Consider the following 25,009-nt stretch of genomic DNA (forward strand, 5'->3'; position numbering starts at 1 on the left):
ACTGGAGTGTACTGGCCAACACTTGTTGCCATACCATTCTAGAGCACTATATTTCCTGCTGCCCTAAGCTGCCAACTCCCCTGAGTACCTGTTGCTCCCAGAGCCCCTGTGACCCAAGCAGCTGCACCACCTCCACACCTGGCCCTCACTGGGACAGACCCAAGTCCTCTAGAGCAGCCTCAGAAGCAAACCCCAATAGATGACCCACATGCAGAGGTGGAATTAAAAGCAAAATTGAAACCCAGGGGCAGTTGTGGCTAAGGAAGAAGACCTAAAACCTTCCTGCCAGCTGTGCAAGCTGCATATTAAGTCTACATGATCAACCAGGCAGACTGTGTCTATGGAATATATCAAAAGACAGTGAGAGCTCCCCTGGCGATTTTGATTCTAGCTTGTGCTTCATCCAGCCCAGCATTTCGCATGATGTACTCTGTATAGAAGTTAAATAAGCAGCATGAAAATATACAGCCTTGATGTACTCCTTTCCCAATTTTGAAACAGTCTATTGTTCCATGTCTGGTTCTAACGGTTGGTTCCTGACCTACATACAGATTTCTCTGGAGGTAGGTAAGGTGCTCTGGTATTCCCATCTCTTGAAGAATTTTCCATAGTTTGTTGTGATCCACACAGTCAAAGGTTTTAGCACAGTCAATGAAGCAGAAGTAGACATTTTTCTGGAATTCTCTTGCTTTATCTATGACTCAACGGATGTTGGCAACTTGATCTCTGGTTCCTCTGCCTTTTCTAAATCCAGCTTGTACATGTGGAACTTCTCGGTTCACATACTGTTGAAGCCTAGCTTGGGGGATTTTGAAGATTTACTTCTTCAATAGTAGTGCCCAGTATATAGGCAATTTTGAACAATGCTCAGTATACAATAATTCTTATATACATGGTAGTTGTTATTGTTCTTGTTATGAAATCAAAAGACATGTTTTGGAAACTGGATTTTAGGGCAGTTGTTTAGGAGCCATGCAGTTGTAACATTGCTGGTAAACAGCTGAAACAACAAAGATTTGATAATGAATAACTGTGATTTCATAGAATTGTCACTGTTGTTCATTCACTAAGTTGTTTCTGACTCTTTTTGACCCCATGGACTGCAGCACGCCAGGCTTCCCTGTACTTTACCATCTCCCAGAGTTTGCTCAAACTCATGTCCATTGAGTCACTGATACCATCCAACCATCTCGTCCTCTGCCTCCCCCTTCTCCTCTTACCTTCGATCTTTTCCAGCATCAGGGCCTTTTCCAGTGAGTCTGCTCTTCACATCAGGTGGCCATAGTAACCAAATCAGGTTGTATATCTTATAGTTGGAACTGGATCTGGCTTTCCTGGGGGAGGAGGAAATGTATATATTTTATTTCCATGCTGAGTTTCAAATTCTAGGGAGACTGCCTAAGTGAGAGCAGAAAATTAGCTAGAGAGTCAAGAATGGGCAGAGAGGAGTATTAGACTGGAAAGTTAGTTTGAAAAAATAATCTCTGTAAAGGTGACATTTTCAGCAGGTGGGGAATACCCACTGAAGGATATATTGAGAAAACAAGTTGAATTTTAGTATAGGGGATGATCTAGGAGTAGAGTTAGGCAAGAGGAAGCTTATAGAAATAAAAAAAATAAAGAGATGTTAGCATTGCTTACAGTTCTCTTTCCCTCTTTCAGTGTGAGCAGACTACATATAAAGACATGGGCACTTTCCCTTGTTGAGATGAGGGTCAAAAATCTTTGAGCTTCATCATTTTTGTCTTGCAAGTTTAACTCAGGATTTAGATTCTATACCAAAGAAGAATTTCTTTGGGTTCAAGTATTTAGTAAATACACTCCAAAAATATTTGGGTAACTTCAGCCCAATCTAGTCCAGCTTTTCTTGGCTGGGCTGGGAAACTTCCTGGGAAATCTATTACCCTTATTTCTCTTCCTCACCTCAAGTCCATCTAACGTACAGTTTCTCCAGGGGAAAAAAAAAGTTCTTCAGGCCAATTCAGTCATTTCCTTGTAGTGGTAATGGGTCTGACAGATGACAATACAGATGGACTACTTCCAGAAAGAAAATAAAATAGCATATCTGGGTACCCTTGTGCAGCACAAATGGTATAATAGTAACTTGGTATTTAATTATTTTCACTTAATAGTTAAACTGAATCTTTAAAATAAAAGTTCATCAATTACAGCAAATAGTCTACACATAGATAGAGAAGCAACAGGGCAGTATGTATTTAGTTAGACATAAGTTGTTATGACTCAAGCAAGGAAAGTGGCAAGGAGGTTGGATCATTGGAAGAGGTGACAGTATAGTGGTAGCCTTGGGCTTAAACATGAAAAGTATGTTGTGCCATGTTTAGAACAAAGTTGGCAACACAATGAAAATCAGTTAAATAAATGGGTGTTGGATGGTTGTGATAAATATTTTGGATTTCATATTGATGGGGATAAACTATTAGTGGGAAAGAAAGATAAGAGTTTAAGAGAAAATTAGGAGTGTTGACAAGATTTGATTGTGTTTCATGGGATGAAGGACCTGGAGGAATCAAGACTGACTTCTGCATTTCTGAGATGAACAACTGATGCATAATGATGCTCTTCACTAACAACATTGGAAAGAAAGAAAAAAGTGAAGTTGCTCAGTCGTGTCCAACTCTTTGCGACCCCATGGACTGTAGCCCACCAGGCTCCTCTGTCCATGGGATTTTCCTGGCAAGAATACTGGAGTGGTTTGCCATTCCCTTCTCCAGGGTATCTTCCCAACCCAGGGATCAAACCCGGGTCTGCCACATTGCAGGCAGACTCCTTACCGTCTGAGCCATGTGGGCAGGTGTGTAGATGATAAATCTAACTTGAAAGGTGTTTTTCTTGGTGGGGAGAAATGTTAAATATGAGTTATCTGTGGGTCATCTAAGTGGAGGTTTTCTATCAGAAGCCAAATAATGAACCTGGATTCAGGAAACATGATGCACCACAAGACACACACCAATTTGAAAAGTGATCAGGAAAAACAACAGAAGAGTAGGTGATTTTTCCTAGGATGATTTTAGGAAAGAGAGCCAAGGAAGAAGCCTGGAATATATCAATATTTAAGTGATCAATAGAGTCAAGTGAATGAAAATGAGGATAAAAATCTAAGAAATTTGATGAGAGCCATGTCAAAAAAAAGTGATAGTATTAACATCACCAGAATAATTAATAACAAAAGTGATCAGTGGAAATACATGCCACATGGAATTCAAAGATTTTTGCATTTAGTGATAAGTGCTGAGCTTAGTGAATAATTACAGGAGCAAGTGTATTTCAGTAACCAGATTTTACTCGGTTAAAACAGAAGTAGGGACAGTGAGTGTAGATTAGTCATGCAAGTTGGTTGACTATAAAGAGATGAAGAGTGGAGATAATAGCTATAGGGAGATACCTGAAGGACTGTGGTGTCTTTGTATTGCTATTGAACTTAAAATTTGTGTGTGTGTGTGTGTATACATACATGGAGAAGACTTGAAAATGTTCATTGACTGTTGGAAAGAGTCTGTTGTCTGTTTCTTGGGAGAAGTAGAGAAAATGAAATTGTGGCCTCCATCCCTTTGCAGAAAGGACATAGAAACAGAATTTTGAGTGAGGTCACAAGAGCTGCAGCACTACTGGAGTGAGCCGTGCCTGAAAATCTCATCTGGTGCATGAGTGATCATTAATTGCCTCCTGTATTGAGCATTAATGAGGAGGCGGTGGTGACCATTAATTAGGAGATGTTTGCAAGATGAAAACAAAAAAAGCATTCACTCCTTGGAAATTCAGTGGATGGCATTAAAGGACACTGGCTTCTAACACGATTAAAGAGGGGAAATTAATGACATGAAAACTTGAATGAGAGGTATTATGAAATGGCATCCAAGCAGGTGAAAGATATCAGAAAATTCCCACCTTGAAATGGCCACTAAATCTGTGTCTAAACAAGCAAAGGCAAATGAAGAGTTGAAGAAATCGTTTTAAAATCTCAAGGTTCCCAACCTCATTATGGAGAAAAAATAAATTCATAAGATCAGAACTTCTCAGGAGTGTTCGTGGCTCAGGGTCCATCCCTGGGGATTGTGGAACCTGGAAACAATCACACTTCTATCTACCTAATTCTACTGTCTCTGTCTGGAAGGAATCACATTATAAGGAACATAAAGTAAAAATCTAAAGGAAAACAAAAGAAAGTCTTTACAAAAGGCCTTCCTGTGGGTATAGCTCCTGGACGTGGGAGCAGTGCCTTCACTCTTCTAGGGGCCTAAGCTTGTTTGTGCAAGTGAGCTTCTGACCTCGTGTCTTTTATTTTAGTGTAAGGTGGAATCCAACTTGTCCCTTCATCTACAGCCTTGTGGAAAAGTTCCCCTTGGGTATTCCCCTCTTTCCTTAACTGTTGTCCTGCCTGATAATTTGCTTATTGAAGTAGCAGGACTGAGACCATGGGATACTCATTTAGCATCAGACAGATGTATCTACAAAAAGTTTACTGCTTCAAGTCCCTTCAAGACCCAGAGAAACTTCAATTCCTATTTTTAATTTGTTCATTCTATCAGTAAATATTTATTAAGTAGCAACTATGTTCCAAGCACTGTGCTAGGCACTAGGGACACAGTGATTTTGAGAAGCCTGCCTTCCTAGGAATCATATACTATTTGGAAATTTTGACTGCAGAAACTTTTTATACCTTTACCCCATGGCTCAGCATTTGATGTCACCAGGCCCTACGTTGGACAAAAACTTGACAACTTTGTTGTGCCCTATGACATGATTTCAGGCTGATACATCCAGCCTGCCTGCTCACTGCCTTGCATTATTTTTGCATTTGGTCTGCTGGGTCCCAGACATGGGCCTTGAGACATAGGCCACTTTGCTGCTGCTGCTTCCTAGGCCTGAGGGAGACACAAATACAAATAATATATACACACTTTCTTTTTTAAATTGAAATATAGTTGATTTACAATGTTGTATTAATTTCTTCTGTACAGAAAAGTGATTCAGTTATACATATGTATACTTTCTTTTTTATATTTTTTTCCACTATAGTTTACCTAGGATATTGAATATAGTTCCCTGTGCTATACAATAGAACCTGCTGTTTGTCTATTCCCTGGTGGCTCAGACAGTAAAGAATCTGTCTGCAGTGCTGGAGACCCGGTTTGATCCCTGGTCAGGAAGATCCCCCGGAGAAGGGAATGGCAACACACTCCAGTATTCTTGCCTGGAGAATTCCATGGACAGAGAGCCTGGCAGGCTATAGTTCATGGGATCACAAAGAGCTGGATATGACTGAGTGACTAATACTTCATATAATAGTTCACATCTCATAATCCCAAACTCCCAATCCATCCCTTCCCCATCTGTTCCCCATCCCCCTTGACAACCATAACTCTGTTTTCTCTGCAAACTATTTTGCCTTCAATCTTGTTTTCACAGGCTGTATTGTGCAATTTGGGGAGGTGAAACATCAGAAAATTAGAAAAGTCAAGCACTGAGGTCCCAGTACTGGCTGTTGGCCCCACTGCCCCTGATAAAGATTGCAAAATTGGGTAAGTGAATGCAATCCTTCTGTATTTTCATTTTCACAATGAGAGAGTTAAACTAGATAAGTAATTCTCAATATTTTCAATTATGAAGGACATTTTTTATTAGCAAATAATGTCACAGACTGCCATGATATTATGTGTACTTAGTGTATCTTTGAGTTGAGTGATTAAGGCTTGTAAGACTATAAAACAAGTGTGTTCTTTAATAATTGCAGCATTGTATGAAGGTTGAATATAGTACTTTGTTCATTCAGTTGGTGATTTATTCACCCACAATTTTCTAGCACCTAAGCTGAGGCAGGAACCTTGTTAAGTGGTGGGGGAAGCAAAGATGAATGAGCCAAGCTTTCTACTTTCAAAGCCTCATTCTCCATAGGGCAGACAGGTACATAGTCAGGTGATAGGTAGTGTGGTTCGGGTACAGGGGTGCTCTGGCAGCTAAGAAAAGGAGCACCTAAGGTCATCAGAGAAGGGTTTCCTATGGAGGTCATGTCTAAACTAAGGCCCAAAGCATCTGTAGGAGTTCACCAGGTAAGGAGGAAGGTCATGTAAAAGCCATCAGGCTGAGGGGCACTTAGTACTGTTATTTATCCTGACAACTGAGGATCCTGGTGCATATAGATTCCCAAGCTAGCACCTCCCCTCAGGGGTCTTTAACACAGAGAATAAGGACTTCTGGACTAAATGCAGCCTCATCTCTAACTTTTCACATGATCTGTTTAGGGCCATTTTAAAAGTCAAGAGATGAAAACAAGCCAAAGGGCTATATTACCAATAATTGCAGATAATGGACTTTCAGTGAAATCACATTTTCTTTGTTTAATTAACTTATATAGATTTTGAGATCTCCAATTGCCTAGGTCCACTTGCACATCTTCCCACTGCATGAGAATCTTGAAGGGTGTTTGTGAGTTGTCAAAGTGATATGCCTCTACGGTCAATAGTCTTCAGACTGCATGTCGTTGCTCTGTAATTCAGTTCAGTTCAGTTGCTCAGTCATTTCCGACTCTTTGCGACCCTATGAACTGCAGGACGCCAGGCTTCCCTGTCCATCACCAACTCCTGGAGCTTGCTCAAACTCATGTCCATTGGGTCAGTGATGCCATCCAACCATCTCATCCTCTGTTGTCCCCTTCTCCTCCTGCCTTCAATATTTCCCACCATCAGGGTCTTTTCAAGTGAGTCAGTTCTTTGCATCAGTGGCCAAAGTATTGGAATTTCAGCTTCAGCATCATTCCTTCCAGTGAATATTCAGGACTGATTTCCTTTAGGATTGACTGGTTTGATCTCCTTGCAGTCCAAGACACTCTCAAAAGTCTTCTCCAACAACACGATTCAAAAACATCAATTCTTCAGTGCTCAGCTTTCTTTATGGTCTAACTCTCACATCCATACATGACTACTGGAAAAACCATAGTTTTGACAAGACAGACCTTTGTTGGCAAAGTAATGTCTACTTTTTAATATACTGTCTAGGTTGATCATAGCTTTTCTTCCAAGGAGCAAGCATCTTTTAATTTCATGGCTGCAATCACCATCTGCAGTGATAATGTCTGTCATTGTTTCCATTGTTTCCCTGTCGTTTGCCATGAAGTGATGGGACCAGATGCCACGATCTTAGTTTTCTGACTGTTGCGTTCTAAGCCAACTTTTTCACTCTCCTCTTTCACTTTCATCAAGAGGCTCTTTAGTTCTTCTTCACTTTCTGCCATAAGGGTGGTGTCATCTGCATATCTGAGGTTATTGATATTTCTCCTGGCAATCTTGATTTTAGGTTATTCTTCATCCAGCCTGTCATTTTGCATGATGTACTCTGCATATAAGTTAAATAAGCAGGGTGACAATATACAGCCTTGATATACGCCTTTCCCAATTTGGAACGAGTCTGTTGTTCCATGTCCAGTTCTAACTATTGCTTCTTGACTTGCATACAGATTTCTCAGGAGGCAGGTCAGGTGGTCTGGTATTCCCATCTCTTTAAGAATTTTTCACAGACTGTTGTGATCCACACAGTCGAAGGCTTTGGTGTAGACAATAAAGCAGAAGTAGATGTTTTTCTGGAACTTTCTTGCTTTTTCGATGATCCACGGATGTTGGCAATTTGGTCTCTGGTTCCTCTGCCTTTTCTAAATCCAGCTTGAGCATCAGGAAATTCTCAGTTCACATGCTGTTGAAGCCTCACTTGGAAAATTTTGAGCATTACTTTGCTAGTGTGTGAGATGAATGCAATTGTGTGGTAGTTTTAGCATTTTTTGGCATTGCCTTTCTTTGGGATTGGAATGAAAACTGACCTTTTCCAGTCCTGTGGCTACTGCTGAGTTTTCCAAATTTGCTGGCATATTGAGTGTAGCACTTTCACAGCATCATCTTTTAGGATTTGAAATAGCTCAACTTCAATTCCATCACCTCTACTAGCTTTGTTCATAGTGTTGCTTCCTAAGGCCCACTTGACTTTGCACTCCAGGATGTCTGATTCTAGGTGAGTGATAACACCATTGTGGTTAGCTGGGTCATTAAGATTTTTTTTTTGTATAGTTCTTCTGTGTATTCTTGCTACCTCATCTTAATATCTTCTGCTTCTGTTAGGTCCATAGCATTTCTGTCCTTTACTGTGCCCATCTTTTATGAATGTTCCCTTGGTATCTCTAATTTTCTTGAAGAGATCTCTAGTCTTTCCCATTCTACTGTTTTCCTCTATTTCTTTGCATTGATCACTGAGGAAAGCTTTCTTATCTCTCCTTGCTATTCTTTGGAACTCTGCATTCAAAAGGGTATATCTTTCATTTTCCCCTTTGCCTTTTGCTTCTCTTCTTTTCACAGCTATTTGTAAGGGCTCCTCAGACAACCATTTTGCCTTTTTGCATTTCTTTTTTGGAGGGATGGTCTTGATCACTGCCTCTTGTACAAGGGCATGATCCTCTATCCATAGTTCTTCAGGCTCTCTTTCTATCACATTTAGTCCCTTGAATCTATTTTTCACTTCCACTGTATAATCGTAACGGATTTGATTTAGGTCATACCTGAATGGTCTAGTGGTTTTCCCTACTTTCTTCAATTTAAGTCTGAATTTGGCAATAAGGAGTTCACGATCTGAGCCATAGTCAGCTCCCAGTCTTGTTTTTGCTGACTGTATAGAGCTTCTCCATCTTTGGCTGCATAGAATATAATCAATCTGATTTCAGTATTGACCATCTGGTGATGTCCACGTGTAAAGTCTTCTCTTGTGTTGTTGGAAGAGGGTGTTTGCTATGACCAGTGCGTTTTCTTGGCAAAACTCTGTTAGCTGTGCCATGCTTCATTTTGTACTCCAAGGCCAAACTTGGCTGTTACTCCAGTTATCTCTTGACTTCCTACTTTTGCATTCCAGCCCCCATAATGAAAGGGACATCTTTTTTGGTGTTACTTCTAGAAGGTCTTATAGGTCTTCATAGAATTGTTCAACTTCAGCTTTTTCAGCATTAGTGAATGGGGCATAGATGTGGATTACTGTGATATTGAATGGTTTGCCTTGGAAACGAACGTAGAGGGACTTTGTTTGCTCTGTAGAGAGTTTCTGTTCATGTCCACTGTGGCTGTCATTGCATCAGCCACACAGTGAAGACCCTGTGAGTTTTCCTGGATGCCTCACAGCTGATAAAAGACTGAATCTCCTGAGCAAGTCTGGTTATCAATTTGTGGCATTCACTTGCAAATAATATGAGCTGTTTGTTCAAAAATTATTATGAATTTCAAAGTGGCTACTGGACAACATTAAAAGGGTGGCAGGACCCTTCTCAGTGTGTAGCCCCATGTACCTGCACATGTCATACACCCATGAACTAAGCTTTCTTTTCAGAATATTTTTCTGAAAGTTTGGAGATCATAGAAGGGATATACCTCAGAGAGGAGAGTTCACCACCACCACTAGTATATGTGGCTACTCTCATAGCCTATAGGGGTTTCATAAAGGACATCTCTCTGCCTCAGTCTTTGCTTGCTTCTGTGTGGCCAGAAGCTAGCTAACTTTGACTTGCTGTGCCAAGCAACAAAGGGTGTGATTGTATTACAGGATAGCATCCAGGTCAAACTCCAGCTTCTTCCATGTCCAGGGAGAGAAAATGTTTTCCCTTACCTCCAAATGAGGAGCAATTCCCAAGATCTGATTTCCTCCCCCACGTCTTGTCTTTTTCATAAATGCTAATGGGAATGTAAACTCGAAAAGGTAAACTCCCGCTTTCTTGCTTGAGGCCCTATGGAATAGTCCCCTTACTCTTTAACCAGAAAGACAGTGACATCAGAAGATGATATGTTCAGCATCAGTGCATTTCCAAACTTTGGGTCATCTGGTCTCAAATTAAAAGTACAGTGCATAAAATACTACTAATCTAACCAAATTTAAGTCACAGAAACCTTGTGGTTCTCCTTTCATCAGAATTACATCTATGGAGCAGACCCGGTTCATGTCTGTGCATCTCTCCTATAGTTGTCTAGGTCTCAACTAAAGCCATCTAGTGAGAAATTGATAAACATTTCCATATCTCCAAGTGCACAAACAGCCATGCAAGCACAATGTGCTCTAAATTCATTGAAAGCAACCACCCTACCAACCCCATAGCAATAAAATCTTCAGAGACAGCTCTGCACACCACACAATAGGCCAATAAATCTGGGAGATGAGGTGTTGAGGCAAGGAATACAACTTTATTTGGAAAGCCAACTGACCAAGAAGATGGCAAAATAATGTCTCAAAATAACCTTCTTGTTGGGCCTGGATGCCAGGTTCATTTATGGATCAGAGATGGGGGGAGGTAAGGAAAACAAAGTAAAAAGACCATTTGATTCTTGCAAATATCTTCTAGAATAGCAAGTCTCAGGAAGGGGGATGTGTTAGTTTCACCTCCTTACAACCATTTCACAGATGGAGTGAAATGGAATATCTCCTGCCGTATCAATAAACAAGGATATCACAGATATCCATGATTCTGGCCTTCCAAATGTGAATTTCTGGGTCATGCTGACAAGTGGTGCCACTACCCACGCAAGGAACTCAAGGATGTCACAGTCATTCACAGGTGGGCAGACTCAGGTTATCTCCTTGTGAGCTAAAAAAATTTAATTTAAGGGCCAGGCAGAGGGGCGCAGGGTTCTCTGAGGCAAGCCATTATGTATGCTAATAATAATAAAAGCACAAAACAAGGGTTAAAGCCAGAGAACAAATTCAGCATGGAGTTAAAATTAACATTTCCAGGTTATAGTATGTTTTATTTACATAACCAGGGACTGTTCAGGGGACCTTCACCAAAACCAAAGGGCAATTTGCCCCAAAGATGATTTGAGTTCTTATCATTTGGGGAAAAGAAAATGGCTTGTGGTTTTTACTTGACAGTTTTCCCCTCTTGTGTCCATCAAGATTGCTAAAAACTTAGAGTCAGTTTTCACTTAAGGTAAGGGTACCATGTTTGAAGAAACAAATAAGGTACTCATAATACTGCCATCACCAAAGAGTTTTGGAGTCTGTTTATTTAGCTTGTTTTCTTTATTTTTAAAAAATACTCATTTAAAGAACATACGAAATTCACAAATAAATCTTTCATGAAGAATCAAGTAAAATTTGAAAGTCCCTATTAACTGCTCCTGCCCCGCTGTCACTCTCTTTCCTAGAAGTAATCACCTAAAAGAGGATTGTTTGTATACTCTCTGATCTTCTTTTGTATATTTACATGTATGAATGAGTGTATGTGCACAGATAACTAGGATAATATACTGAATATGAATGGTCAGGCAGAGGATGCATATTTTTAAATGGTCATAAACATAGCTGAATCCCGCTCCAAAACATCACAAGCAGTTCACTGTATGATGCATGAAAGTGCCAGCTTCTCTGCATCCATCCCAAGATTAGATGTTGTCATTTTAAATTTTTTTCCAATTTATTTTCATAGTCTGTATGCTAATGCCATAATTCATTTTATACTAGACAGCTACTTTTGATATATGGTAGGGGACACTCTCCTTATCTAGTCTTTATTTTTCTCACCTGTGAAATGGGAGTAATAATGCTATCTTTTTCATAGGGCTGTCATGAAATTTAGAGGGGATGACAGGGGTTAGAACATGTGTGGCTTTTGGTAAGGAGTTTGGATTTTTATTCTGAATGTTACGTGAATTGAAGAGAGGGTTTTAAGCACAGGAATGATGTGATTTGCTATATGCTTTAAAAGATCAATCTGGCTAAGAATATTGGTGCTGATAAAATGAAAAGGAGGCCCACATTCTGATTTGCTCACTTCCCTCTCAGAGAAGTCACTGCTGGGATTGTCATAATGAGAGATAATAGGGAGTAGAGTTGTGAGATTTAGTAAATAGAAATACAGGATACCCAGTTAAGTTTTAATTTCACATACACAATGAATATTTTTTATTAAATTAATTTATTTTAATTGGAGGCTAATTACTTTACAATATTGTGGTGGTTTTTGCCATACATCGACATGAATCAGCCACAGGTGTACATGTGTCCCCCCATTCTGAACCACTCCCCACCTCCCTCCCCACCCCATCCCTCTGGGTTGTCCCAGAGGACCAGCTTTGAGTGCCTTGCTTCATGAACCGAACCTGCACTGGTCATCTGTTTTACATATGGTCATATACCTGTTTCAGTGATATTCTCTGAAATCATCCCACCTTTACCTTCTCCCACATAGTCCAAAAGTCTATTCTTTACATTTGTGTCTCTTTTGCTGTCTTGCATATAGGGTCATCGTTGTCATTACCATCTTTCTAAATTCCATATATATGTGTTAATATACTGTATTGGTGTTTCTCTTTCTGACTTACTTCACTCTGTATAATAGGCTATAATTTTTAGTATAGGTTTTCCTAAATAATACAGGTTGTATACTGAAAAATCATTTCTTGTTTATCTACAATTCAAATTTGACCTAGTACCCTGTGTTTTACCTGGTTACCATCAAAGCAGGGAAGTACTTACTATGAAAGCTGTCATGCCTTCTGTTTCCTCCCTTTTCAAAACATACCTTTCTTTTGTGAATTCTTACAGCCTTTTATCTGTCCCTTCTCAGACTCTTTTATGGCAGTGCTTTTGTTTTTCTTAGTAAACTCCTTGAGGGCAGAGCTCATGTACTGCTGTACTGAACACAATGCCTACACATGGTTGTTACTCAGTAAATATTTGTTGAGTGAAAAATAAAGAGATCCATAGAAATATGAGGCAGGGATGATCTGAACCACCACAATCTTGCTATTTTGGTTTTCATTCTGTCTTTCTGAGGCAGTATAATCTGGCAAGTCTGCTAAGGGATGACTAATTAGAACTGTTGGTGATTTATGGAACTTGGGACATTAGGAGGAGCTGATCCTCCTGTTTAATTATTGATTAAACTGCCAGCCTTATGATAACACACATTAGCTTAAGAGTCTGTGAATGAGCCATCTCTCTGTCTTCTTTGGAAAAATGTCTATTTAGATCTTCTGCCAAAACACTTGAAAAGATGTTCAGCCTCACTAATTATTAAAGAAATGCAAATCAAAATTACAAGGAGGTATCACAGCACATCAGTCAAAATAGCCATCATCAAAAAATCTACAAGTAATAAATGCTGGAGAGGGTGTGGAGAAAAAGGATCCTTCCTATACCATTGCTAGAAATGTATAATGGTACCACTATTGAGAACAGTATAGAGATTCCTTAAAAAATTAAAAATAGAGCTAAAACACCTAAAAAACTGACAATTCACACTCTTGTCATATCCTTCAAGAAAATCATAATTGAAAAAGATGTGTGCACTCAAATGTTCACAGTGGCACTATTTACAATATCCAGGGCATGGAAGCAACTTTAATGTCCACTGACAGAGCAATGGATAAAGAAGTTGTGGTACATATGTACAGTGGAATACTACTTAGCCATAAATAAGAACAAAGTAATGCCATTTGCAACAATATGGATGGACCTAGAGATTGTCATACTGGGTGAAGTAAGTCAGACACAGAAATACAAGTATCATTTGATATCTCTTATATGTGAAATCTTAAAAAAAAGATAGAAATGAACTTATTTACAAAACAGAAGTAGAGTGACAGATATAGAAAACAAACTTATGGTTTCCAGGGAATGAGGGGGAGGGATAAGTTGGGAGATTGAGATGGACATATACACATAATTATACATAAAATAGATAGCCAATGAGAATGTGCTGTATAGCATAGGGAACTCTACTCAGTACTCTGTAATGGCCTATATGGGAAAATAATCTAAAAAAAGAGGAGATATGTGTATATGTATAATAGATTCCCTTTGCAATACACTTGAAATTAACACAAGATTGTAAATCAAGTATGCTTCAATAAAAATTAATAAGTTAATGAGAGGTCTCTCTTGCTGGGTGGGCTGTTCCCTTCTCTTCAGCTGCACTATTTATACCCTGGCTACTTCATTCTACTCTTTTTACCAGAGGGAGACAAGATCACAACTTTTAAATATTTGACCGTATAGCCTCTTAGTTCTTCACAGTTGTTTGTCAAAGCTTTTTTTCCCCTGTCTTCGGAGAAAGGTAAGAGGAAACTTGCCCCTATCACATGCATTTTGTGAGGTGCTAAATGCTTCACCAGAAAGTGAAAGTGTTAGTCACTTAGTCGTGTTCGACTCTTTGTGACCCCATGGACTGTAGCCCACCAGGCTCCTCAGTCAGTGGGATTCTCCAGGCAAGAATACTGGAGTGGGTTGCCAAGCCCTTCTCCAGGCGATCTTCCCTACCCAGGGATTGAACCCAGGTCCCCAGCATTGCAGGCAGATTCTTTATTGTTTGAGCCATGTGGGAAGACCAAATGGTTCATGTGGGAAGAACCAATGGGTTCTTTTATCAAGTAGAGTCAGAAAGCCAATTCTAACAACAGTGGCTGAACTATAATGGGATGGGGCAAAACTATGGTCATTTTTTTTCCAGGAAATGTGTTTAATGCAAAATTTCTTGCCTTTAAATTTGGTGTCATTGAAGAATGAGGTTGCAACATATGGCTATCTCTGCCACTTCTACACATTACAACATTTATGCATATATATATATATTTATGCTTATATATATGTACCTATCATTTATTATGTATTATATATATTGTTATATACATATATTATATATATGTATATCAAGCAATCAATCTAGGTTAAATCAAATCTAGTGGAAATAATAAACACTAGAACCTGTCTTGTAGGGGAAAGAAATGATACACAGATCCTGAGAGATGTATGTAGAAAAGGGGAAGGAAAGTTAAAATTGAGAAAGGGGAAGGGAGGATGTATGGGTCAGTTGTATATATAGCAGCATCAACACCAGTCCCTTCTCTTTCTAGTTCCTCCAAGAAGTTTAGAACTTGCCCTTTAAAACTAAATGTCTCTCTTAGAGATGAACAGCTTGTAATTAATTTGAGACTGCCAGTAGCTAAATGTATCTTCAAAACTAGGGTGCCTGATGTTTGAGCTGATATCTTGACATACACATCCATAAGGCATTCTATCTTTACTTTATGAAAATCACCAGTCACCCTGGTTATTTTTGTTTTAATTTATTTTCAGATTTCTATATCAGTGTCACCTTGGCTTTTTTGGTTTCGTCTTGCTCTATTTTTATCTCTTGGATTATTTATAGCGTATGAAAAAGAGTAAAAGTTCCTTATTTGAATCACCACTGACTGAATACTGTGGTGCTTACTTTGCATTTGGGTCCTGAATTGAATCAGAGACAGGCATGTAGGTGAAGAAGTAGTTCTTTCTGTGCTTTGTGAGGAAGTCCTAAAATACACTGATTGCTCACTTTAACCACCCCCCTTCCAATATGGGCCTTGGCATCCCACCTGCATGTGTAAATTTCAAAAGATGCTGTTACCAGGCAAAGAGCTGTTCCAAATGTGGATCCCAGGTGTGATTGTCCTGGATCCTGTTCTTTAAAGGTCCCTTTCTGGATCACCTGAGTGGATAGCAACTTGAAAGGAAGCTGATTAAGAAAGAGAAAGTAACTATTATGGAATCAGGAGAAACTGACCACTCCACCTTCATAGTAAGAGAATTTTGTTTACCTCCCCAGGTAATTGATAGATTAAGCAGATAAAACTCAATAAATATAATAGAAGACTGAATGACAAAAGAATAAGAAAAGAAGAGCAAACTGGACAAGTTTGATCTAGTGGACATATAATTAGAATACTGTTTCCAACTATTAGAGAACAGAGATTCTTTTCAAGCATACACCAAACTGATCATACATACCATTGCCACAAAACACATTTGTAAAATTTATAAGAATTAGTATCATATAGATTGTATTCTCTTATCAAAATGAGTTTAAGTAAGAAATAAGTAACAAAAATGTAACTAATCCCCATATATTTGAAAATTCAAACGTATGTTACTATTTAACTCATGGTTCAAAGAAGAAAACATAGAAATACCATAGAATTTATATAAAACCTAATGATAAGTAAAATAGTACATATCAAAGTACAGTGGGGAAATACAGATAAAATGATAGTGAAAAGAAATATATAGTCTAAAATGCTTATATTAGAAGTTAAAAATGACTGAAAGCTAATAAGTTAAACTTCCAACTTAAGAATTAAAAAAAGCAATAGAATAACAGCAAAGATAGCACATGTAAGAAAATAAATATAGGAGAAAAATGTAAAAGTTGAGGCGCTACATAAAGCAATAGTTCTCAATACTTATTGAATGTTCACTTTAGGAATTAGAACTCATCCCAGACTAATTAATTCAGAACCACTGGGCGTTCACCCTCAGGCATAACAATTATTTTAAGATGTTCCTCAGTTGATTCTAGTATGTAAAAAGGATTGAGAGTCAGTGATAAAGAGGATGCATAGAGACAAGCATGGTTTTCTAGAAAGGATTAAAGTACTATATAAAATGCTACCACTTAAATGTGTAATATGTTTATAGAGAATTGAGAGATTAAGCTTCTTCATGAAGAGGAAAACTCAAGTTTGTGAATATGTCAATTCTTTCCAAATTGATCAGTTCTGATAAAAATCCCAATGGGATTTTCCCCAGAACCTAAAAAGCTAAATTTAAAAAGTACAAACCATAAAGGAAAAAGACTGATAAATTTAGTTATAGTAAAATAAGAACTTTTGATAATCAAGACCTCTTCATGAAAGTAAAAAGCCTAAAATAGGAGTTAAATATTTGCAACACATATAATAAACAAGAGATCAAGTTGCCATGAAATATAAACATCCTGACTTGTAAAGACAAACATCTCAATAGAAATATAGGCTTGGAGAGACATTTTACAGAAAAGGAAAAGAAAACTTGGGAAATAATATGAATAGACTACAAAAATATGCATAGACTACAATGGGATAATGCTTCACAATGAGATAACACCCACTAAAATGGTTAAACTGAAAAAGACTGATAGCATAAAATGTCAAAGTTTTGGAGCAACTGGAGCTCTACATAGGGCTTCCCTGATAGCTCAGTTGGTAAAGAATCTGCCAGCAATGCAGGAGACCTGGGTTTTATCCCTGGGTTGGCAAGATGCCCTGGAGAAGAGAAAGGCTACCCACTCCAGTATTCTGGCTGAGAGAATTCCATGGACTGTATAGTCCATGGGGTCACAAAGAGTCGGACACGACGGAGCTCTATATTGGCGGTAGAAATGAAAAATGATAAATCCGCTTGAGAAAATTGACAGATTCTCTGCTGTGACTCAGTAATTATTCTCCTAGGTATTTATTCAAGAGATGTCAAAACATTGTACACAACAGATATTGTTCAAGCATATTCTTAGCAAATTAATAAACAGTCTAGCCAGAAATAATCCATATGTCCATCAGTAGGAGAATGGGCAAACTGTATATTCATAAAATGGAATATTAAGCACTCAAAAAGAAAGTACTACTGATAAATGCAACAGTGTAGATGAATCTCTGAAATACACTGGGTGAAAAGAGCATACATACTGGATACTCATATTAAGTTTTACAATAGGCAAAACTATTCTACAGTGATAGAACTCAAATCATACTTACTTCTGGTTTGGGATGAGAGGATTTTTGGTGGTGACTAAAAAGGAATAAAAGGAAACTTTCTGAGGCAATGGAATGTTTTATACTGGATAGGGATCTGGTTACACAAGCTGTATGCATTTGCCAAAAAATGACTGCAAGGCCGTGCATTTTTATTGCATGTAAATTACTCCACAATTTTAAAAATGCCTTGTAAATGCTGAAAGTGATTACTTTGTGGGAATAAAAAATAAAATGCAACTTTAGTGTTAGGATAAAATTTACCAGTGAAAGCCTCATGCTCAGGTTAAAAAAGAAGAACACTATATTTTAATCAACTTAAAAGAAAATAGATTGTGATTTCAAAAGTGGCTATGGATTTGGTAAAAACAAAGCACTTATGTTGACGATGGATGTGAAGTGTTAGGATAGAATTATTTTATGGATAAAAATAAAGCTTCAGTCTCATTAGCCATCGTGGTAATAAAAATTATAACCTCGGTGAGATAGCATTTTAAGTTTATCAGATTGGCAAAAATGTTTAAAACCTCATAATATCCAATGTTGGCAAAATGTGAAAGTATGGGGATTCATCATATATTGCTAAGTGGGACTGTATTGATGTGGTTGTAGTATGAAATAATAAATTTAATGAAATAAATGAAAATAATTTGCCATTAGTCACTTGAAGATATGCTTACCTTATGACACATTCTACCCCTGTTTACTCTAGAAATACATATTAAGTAGTTTTTCTTGTCTCCTGAAATAAAAGCCCAATTGCCTAGAAGATTCTATAGAGTTTGTGTTACCACATCTTCTCATTACCCATCTGACTTCATGTCCTTTTACTTTCTTCCTTCCTAACTTCACTCCAACCTTGTAAAGTTCCTTGCTGTTTGCTTCACATTCCAAAAATGCCCCCATCTTAGAACACTCTCTACCCAGAAGAGAATGGCTTGCTGCCTCACCTTTAGAGCATTACTTAAATATCACCTCATCAGTGAATCTTAAAATTTTACCCTGCCAACATTCCCAAAGCCCTTTTCCTGCTCTCATTTTGATCCGTAGAACTTGGCATCATCTTATATGTTGCATATTTTACTTACCTGTTTATTGTCCGTCTCCCTCCACCACAGTAGAAACGCCATGATGGCAGACATTTTTGACTTTTTTTATTGACACTACTGAAATCCATAGAACTATATTAGTTCCTGGTTCATAGTAAGTACTCAACAAGTCTTTGTTGAATAAATGTGTAACTGCATTACTTTTCATATCGACTATTTCTCAGAGTAAGTTTATACTCACAGCAAAATTGAGCAGAAAGTATAAGAATTCCTATAAACTCACTGTCTCCACCCAAGTATAGTGTCTTCCACCATCAGCATCTTTCACCAAAGTAGTACATTTGTCATGGTGGATGGACCTACATTGACACATCATTACCACCTAAAGTCCATAATTTACATTAGGATTCACTCTTGGTGGTGTACGTTCTGTGTGTTTTGACAAATGTATCGTGACATGTATCCATTATTGTAGGATTTTTACAATGAAGAAAAGCTATGGCAAACTTAGCATGTTAAAAAGCAGGGACATCACTTTGCTGAAAAAAGTCCCTATAGTCAAAGCTATGGTTTTTCCAGTAGTCATGTATGGATGTGAGGGTTGGACCATAAAGAAGGCAGAGTGCCAAAGAATTGATGTTTTCAAATTGTGCCAGTGGAGAAGACTCTTGAGAGTCTCTTGTATAGCAAGAAGATAAAACCAGTTAATCCTCAAGAAAATCAACCCTGAATATTCATTGGAAGGACTGATGCTGAAGCTCTAATACTTTGGCCACCTGATAAGAAGAGCTGACTCATTGGAAAAGACCTTGATGCTAAGAAAGATTGAGGGCAGGAGGAGAAGGGAGTGACAGAGGGATGAGATGGTTGGATGGCATCACCAACTCAATGGACATGAGTTTGAACAAGTTCTGGGAGATAGTGAAGAACAGGGGAGCCTGTCATGCTGCAGTCCATGGGGTCCCAAAGACTTGGACATGACTTAGTGACTGAACGACAACAAGTTGTTTCATGGCCAAAATAGTTTCATGGCCAAAGTCCTCCATGCAACAGCCTTGTTTTTAATAGCAAACAACTGGAAACAAACCAAATATTCATTGACAGGAGAATGGTAAATAAAACATGTATTCATTCAAGGAAAAACTATAGAGTTGTTAGAAAGAATCAACTATGATTGCACAAATCAGTATGCATGAATCTGTCTAATATGATGTATAATAAAAAAACAGAGCACCATTCCATGTTCGATGCATGTGACAAGGGCTCGGGGCCGGGGCAGTGGGATGATCCAGAGGGATGGGAGGGGGAGGGAGGTGGGTGGGGGGTTCGGGAAGGGGAACACATGTAAACCCATGGCTGATTCTTGTCAATGTATGGCAAAAACTATTACAATATTGTAAAGTAATTAGCCCCCAAGTAAAATAAATAAATTTATAAAAAAAAAAAAATAAAAAAAAAAAATAAAAATAAAAAAGTCATATAGAATGCATATGCTATGATTCTATTTATATAAATTAAAACATGTAAGACTAGAAATATACATTTAGGACTGGGTATGAATTTAGTAAAACTATAAAGGAGAGAAAAATTATATGATGTGTTTTAGGATAATGGCCGGTTACCTCAGTTTGGGAGGAGATGGGATCAAATTGATTTTTAAAATTACTGGCAATATCCTTTATCTTAAAGAAAATGATAGTGACATGCATTTTTGTTTTATTTCATATTGCTGCTGCTGCTACTAAGTTGCTTCAGTCATGTCCGACTCTGTGTGACCCCATGGACTGCAGCCTACCAGGCTCCTCCGTCCAAGAGATTTTCCAGGCAAGAGTACTAGAGTGGGATGCCATTGCCTTCTCCAATTTCATATGGAGAGAGTCAATTTCTAGGTAGCTTGATAAGAAGTCCAGAGTCCCCGTCAAGGAGAGATGGGTCTGAGGCTCTCAAAGAGGATATAGGGATCTGGAATTCTCAAGGAGGAGGAAAGGACAAATGTCTTTTTTTCTCTACATTCCTTAGTCTTAGTCACATAAAGCATTTTTTTTTCCTTTAAGCGCAGAACTGATGATTACACAACAAAGAACTCAGTTTAAACTCTGTACTAAGGATTATATAACAACAGTGTATCCTGGTGGAGGACAGTTTCTCCTTCCTGAAAACCTTCTGACTAATCCTCATATCTTAGAATGTAAATTGTGGGAGTGGGCCAGGTAAAATTTTTACAACCTTGAGACATTCTTTTGATTTATTGTAATAACTAATTTAAAAAGTATATAATTCCCTCCCTAAAGACTAGTGAGGGGTGCACTCTCTGTCCCCCTTCTGATGTCTATGTCAGAAGCTTTCTCTGTCCCTTTTTATACTTTAATAAAACTGCTATACAAAAGCTCTTGAGTGATCAAACCTGGTCCCTGGTCCCGAAGCTAAATCTTCTTCAGAGATCATGAATCTGACACTGTTCATCATAAGCTATCAATATCTCTCTATCTTACAAATAGTTTTATATGTTAGTTGGTATGCATACATATTTAAAAAATTTGTTTAAAGTCACAAAATATAACTTAGGTGCTCCTCTAGATGGAGTGGTCAGAGATACTCACTATGAGAAGTCAACATTTGCACTGAAACCTAAACAATATGAAGAAGTAGGCCAGGCTTGAAGGAGGAAACAGGACAGGCTCCATCTTGAAAGCAGGACTCCATCTTGGGCTGGACTGTGGACTTTGAGCTATATGCCCAGTATCTATGGAAACGACATACCAACTGGAAAATCAGGCCCCCCCCCCCCCCCCGCGCCAGATGGAAGAGCCCCAGGGCTCATACCTAGACTCTCATAGCCTAAAAGAATACCCTAATTATCTGTGTAACTGAATAGAATCATAAATTCTGCTATGCTTATTGGGGTATGACCACAGGCCTATTGATAATCGTCCCCTGTTAACTACCTAGGCTTAAGGCATATGAATCACAAGTTAACTTTGATTGTGTCTTTCTTTTCCTTTGTTCAGACTAGTTTCAGGGAATTTGGGGAGGTGGATTTGGGCACGTACGCTTAGGGTATATAAGGTTTTCACAAAAACTGGTCAGGGTCCTTGGCTAAGAGGAGACTGCCTTGGGCCCACCAGTGTAATAAACTGCACTCCACTATCTGCATTGTCCTTCTGAGTGAGTTTGTTTCCCGGAACGCGTGGCTATAACAGGCTAAGATCTAGGAAAACATGGGCTATACACAAAGAGAGCAATTCTAAGGACTAGGAGCAATGACTTAAGGAAGCCCAGAAAATAAAAGAGCTGCCGAAAAGGAAGTGGAAAGGTAACCCAAATATCTGAAGGGCTAAGACGAAAGAGGTTCATTCTGTATAGCCACAGAAGGGTTGAGGTATGCTGGTAGGCTAAAGGTATAGAGACAACTCAGAACAAGATAAGGAAGTATTTCTAAGAATCAGAGCCTTACAAGAGAGTATTTCAAGAAATAGCAAGTTCTTAGTCACTGAAGTGATTCTTAGTAATGTAGGTTTGTCATGTGTTTATGTGTATATTTCAATTTTAGTTTATTGCTCCACTGTATTCATTTCCTTCCATCTGGAAAATAGCTCTTACTTTCCTTCAGGACTGATTGGAAATCAGTCCTGAATATTCATTGGAAGGACTGATGCTGAAGTTGAAGCTCCAACACTTTGGCCACCTGATGCGAAGAAATGTCTCATTGGAAAAGACCCTGATGCTGGGAAAGATTGAATGCAGGAGGAGAAAGGGATGGCAGAGGATGAGATAGTTGGATGGCATCATGGAATCAATGGACATGAGTTTGAGCACGCTCCAGGAGTTGGTGATGGACAGGGAAGCCTGGCATGCTGCAGTCCATGGGGTAGCAAAGAGTCAGACAATACTGAGCAACTGAACTGAACTTCCTTCAGGAGTATACGCTTTTTCTCTTCTGTGTGAAATGCTGGTGTAGACTAATAATTAAGATGCCCTGGTTTATTCTATCCAACAATTGGTATGCTTGAAATCAATGTCTCTCTTCCCGCTATTTTTCTGTCCCCTTCCTTCCACTTGCTTACTCTTGGGGCTTTCTTGTCCCTATTAACATAAGGATAGAAACAGAAAATTTATTCCAAAGAACTTTGCAGTGACTACTGTCTGTCTTGGAGGGGTTTATAAGTGGTCATCAAATTTGATGACCAGAGCTTCCCTGGAAGTTCAGACAGTAAAGAATCTGCCTGCAATGCAGGAGATCTGGGTTCAGTCTCTGGGTTGGGAAGATCCCTTGGATGAGGGCATGCAACCCACTCCAGTATTCTTGCCTGGAGACTTCCATGGACAGAAGAGCCTGGTGTGTTATATTATATCAGGTCACAGAGAGTCAGACACGACTGAGCGACTAACACTTTCATTTTCACATCAGGTTTGATGACAAAGGCTTGAATCTGTGTTTGCATAATATTTCATTTCACATATGATCCACATGACATAAATTCTCTATGTAAAAGAAGAGGGCAGTCTGCTCGAATCTAATCTGCTCTTTGATTGCATCCATTGGCCCACTCTGAAAAGACTGTTGTTTAACTCCTGTTATCTTGATCCCTGAAACTTAGTTCCTCACCATTTTGGTTTTCATTGACTGTTATTTCCATTTCATGATACACCATTCCAAGCAATTCCTTTTTTGTTGTTTGTTTTAACTCAGTCCTCCAACTCAGCATATGTATTCCAGTTTCTTTACATTTATTGCACAGTCAGTATGGTGTAGTATTATCTGCTTCTACTTGTAAGATCTCATAAGGGATAGAAATATTCAGTAAATCATAGAGCCTTTTATTTGGCCTTTGGTGACCATTATGAATAGTGAAGTTATTTGAAGTGAGATGGTTTGATCATATTTCCCTTTATTTTGGTCATTGAAATCATCCTATATCACTGCTGGAGTCCCTGCAGGCAGTGCTAATAATTTGAGATAGTCTTTTAGTTAATTTAGCTTAATTTTGCAGGTGCTGTTAGGAAAAACCAGCTGGCTTGAATAAAATTGCCCCCTAGATGCCAGCCAGCCATGATATTATTGGCTTTTTGAGGGTTTTCAGAATAACAGATGAGATAATAGTAGGTTTTAAAAATCCAAGTTTAGATCTGATTTTGCTGCATTGAACTCCAATGATTTTGTGGAAGCAGTTATTCAGTTCTCTCCTTAATGAATCCCCCCTTCTCCTCTTCCTCTATTTTCTAAGCAAATGAAATCTCTCCCTCTCCCTCCCTCTCCTTCCCTTGCTCCTTTTTATCCTTCCCTCCTTTCCTTTGTCTCTCCCTTACACACACAAGCTATTATATAGGTAGTGTAATAGGTAGTATAATAAATAGTGAACAGTCTTCATGCCATCACTAATGGAACAGGAAAGCTCAATTTCCAACCTATTAATTGCAGATTGTAGAAATACATAATGGACCTCTGTGACAAAAATTATTCAAGGCAAGCCAACACAGTGGTTTATTAGTCATGTAAGTGTCACATTCATTAAAAATTCTGACTAATGTAGCCAAAGTAACTCAAATATTTGAGTGAATGTTTACTAATCTCTTGTGCTTCTAAGATCTTTAGCAAAAATAAACCAAAATATATCAGTGCATCCTTGTTTTAATAAACCCTTCTTTCCTTTGCCATGTTTCCTGAAATGTTCATAGTTATCCCTTTGGGTTAAATTTTTCCTTAACATGAAGATGGGCTAGCTTGGGAAATTCAGGTTAAGGGGAAAATATATGTGAAAGAGATTCATAACATGTAATGAATTAAAAGGAGATTTTTGTAATGATACTATTGCTGTTATTGCTGCTCTTTAGTTGCTAAGTTGTGTCTAACTCCTTGTGACACCATGGGCTGTTAGCCTGCCAGTCTCCTCTGTGCATGGGATTTCCCAGGCAAGAATATTGGAGTGGGTTGCCATGCCCTCCTCCAAGGGATCTTCTTGACTCAGGGATCAAACCTGTGTCTACTGCATCTCCTTTATTGGCAGGCAGATTCTTTACCACTGAGCCACCTAGGAAGCCCTCATCATTAAATTCCTTAATGTGATAGGGGATTTTTAAAACTATGGATGAGAATCAAGAATTTGGGAATGGTCAGTAATTTGGATTGATAGTATGAAAAGCAGGACTTCAGAGTTCCTTCATTTACTTCAGAGAGACTAACTCCATTTTCATCTTTTATGCATTTAGTGCTTCTACACAAAGTACTAAGTACATAGACTTGGTTAAACAAAAGATTTAACTGAATGCTGAAAAATGTTTGACAATCACTACTGTGACAAGAAAGTCAGATAATTTTGGCAATGGAAAGGGTCCTAGAGATCATTTTATTTCACAGATAAATTGAGCCATAAACAGATTTTGTAG

At 38.5% G+C, this 25,009-nt stretch overlaps 1 protein-coding gene across 1 annotated transcript in view; it reads left to right on the forward strand.

The window, feature by feature from the left end:
- Nucleotides 1–25,009, forward strand: part of SMARCA1 (SNF2 related chromatin remodeling ATPase 1) — a 777,971-nt gene that overhangs the window by 685,628 nt on the left and 67,334 nt on the right. Inside the window, exon 27 of the mRNA XM_081565725.1 lies at nucleotides 5,428–5,540. The gene's annotated coding sequence lies outside the window, so the exon portion shown is untranslated. The remainder of the gene's footprint in view (nucleotides 1–5,427; nucleotides 5,541–25,009) is intronic.

This window comes from Giraffa tippelskirchi, chromosome X (genome assembly GCF_054371585.1).
Source record: "Giraffa tippelskirchi isolate mGirTip1 chromosome X, T2T-mGirTip1v1.2.pri, whole genome shotgun sequence".
Classification (NCBI taxonomy): domain Eukaryota; kingdom Metazoa; phylum Chordata; class Mammalia; order Artiodactyla; family Giraffidae; genus Giraffa; species Giraffa tippelskirchi.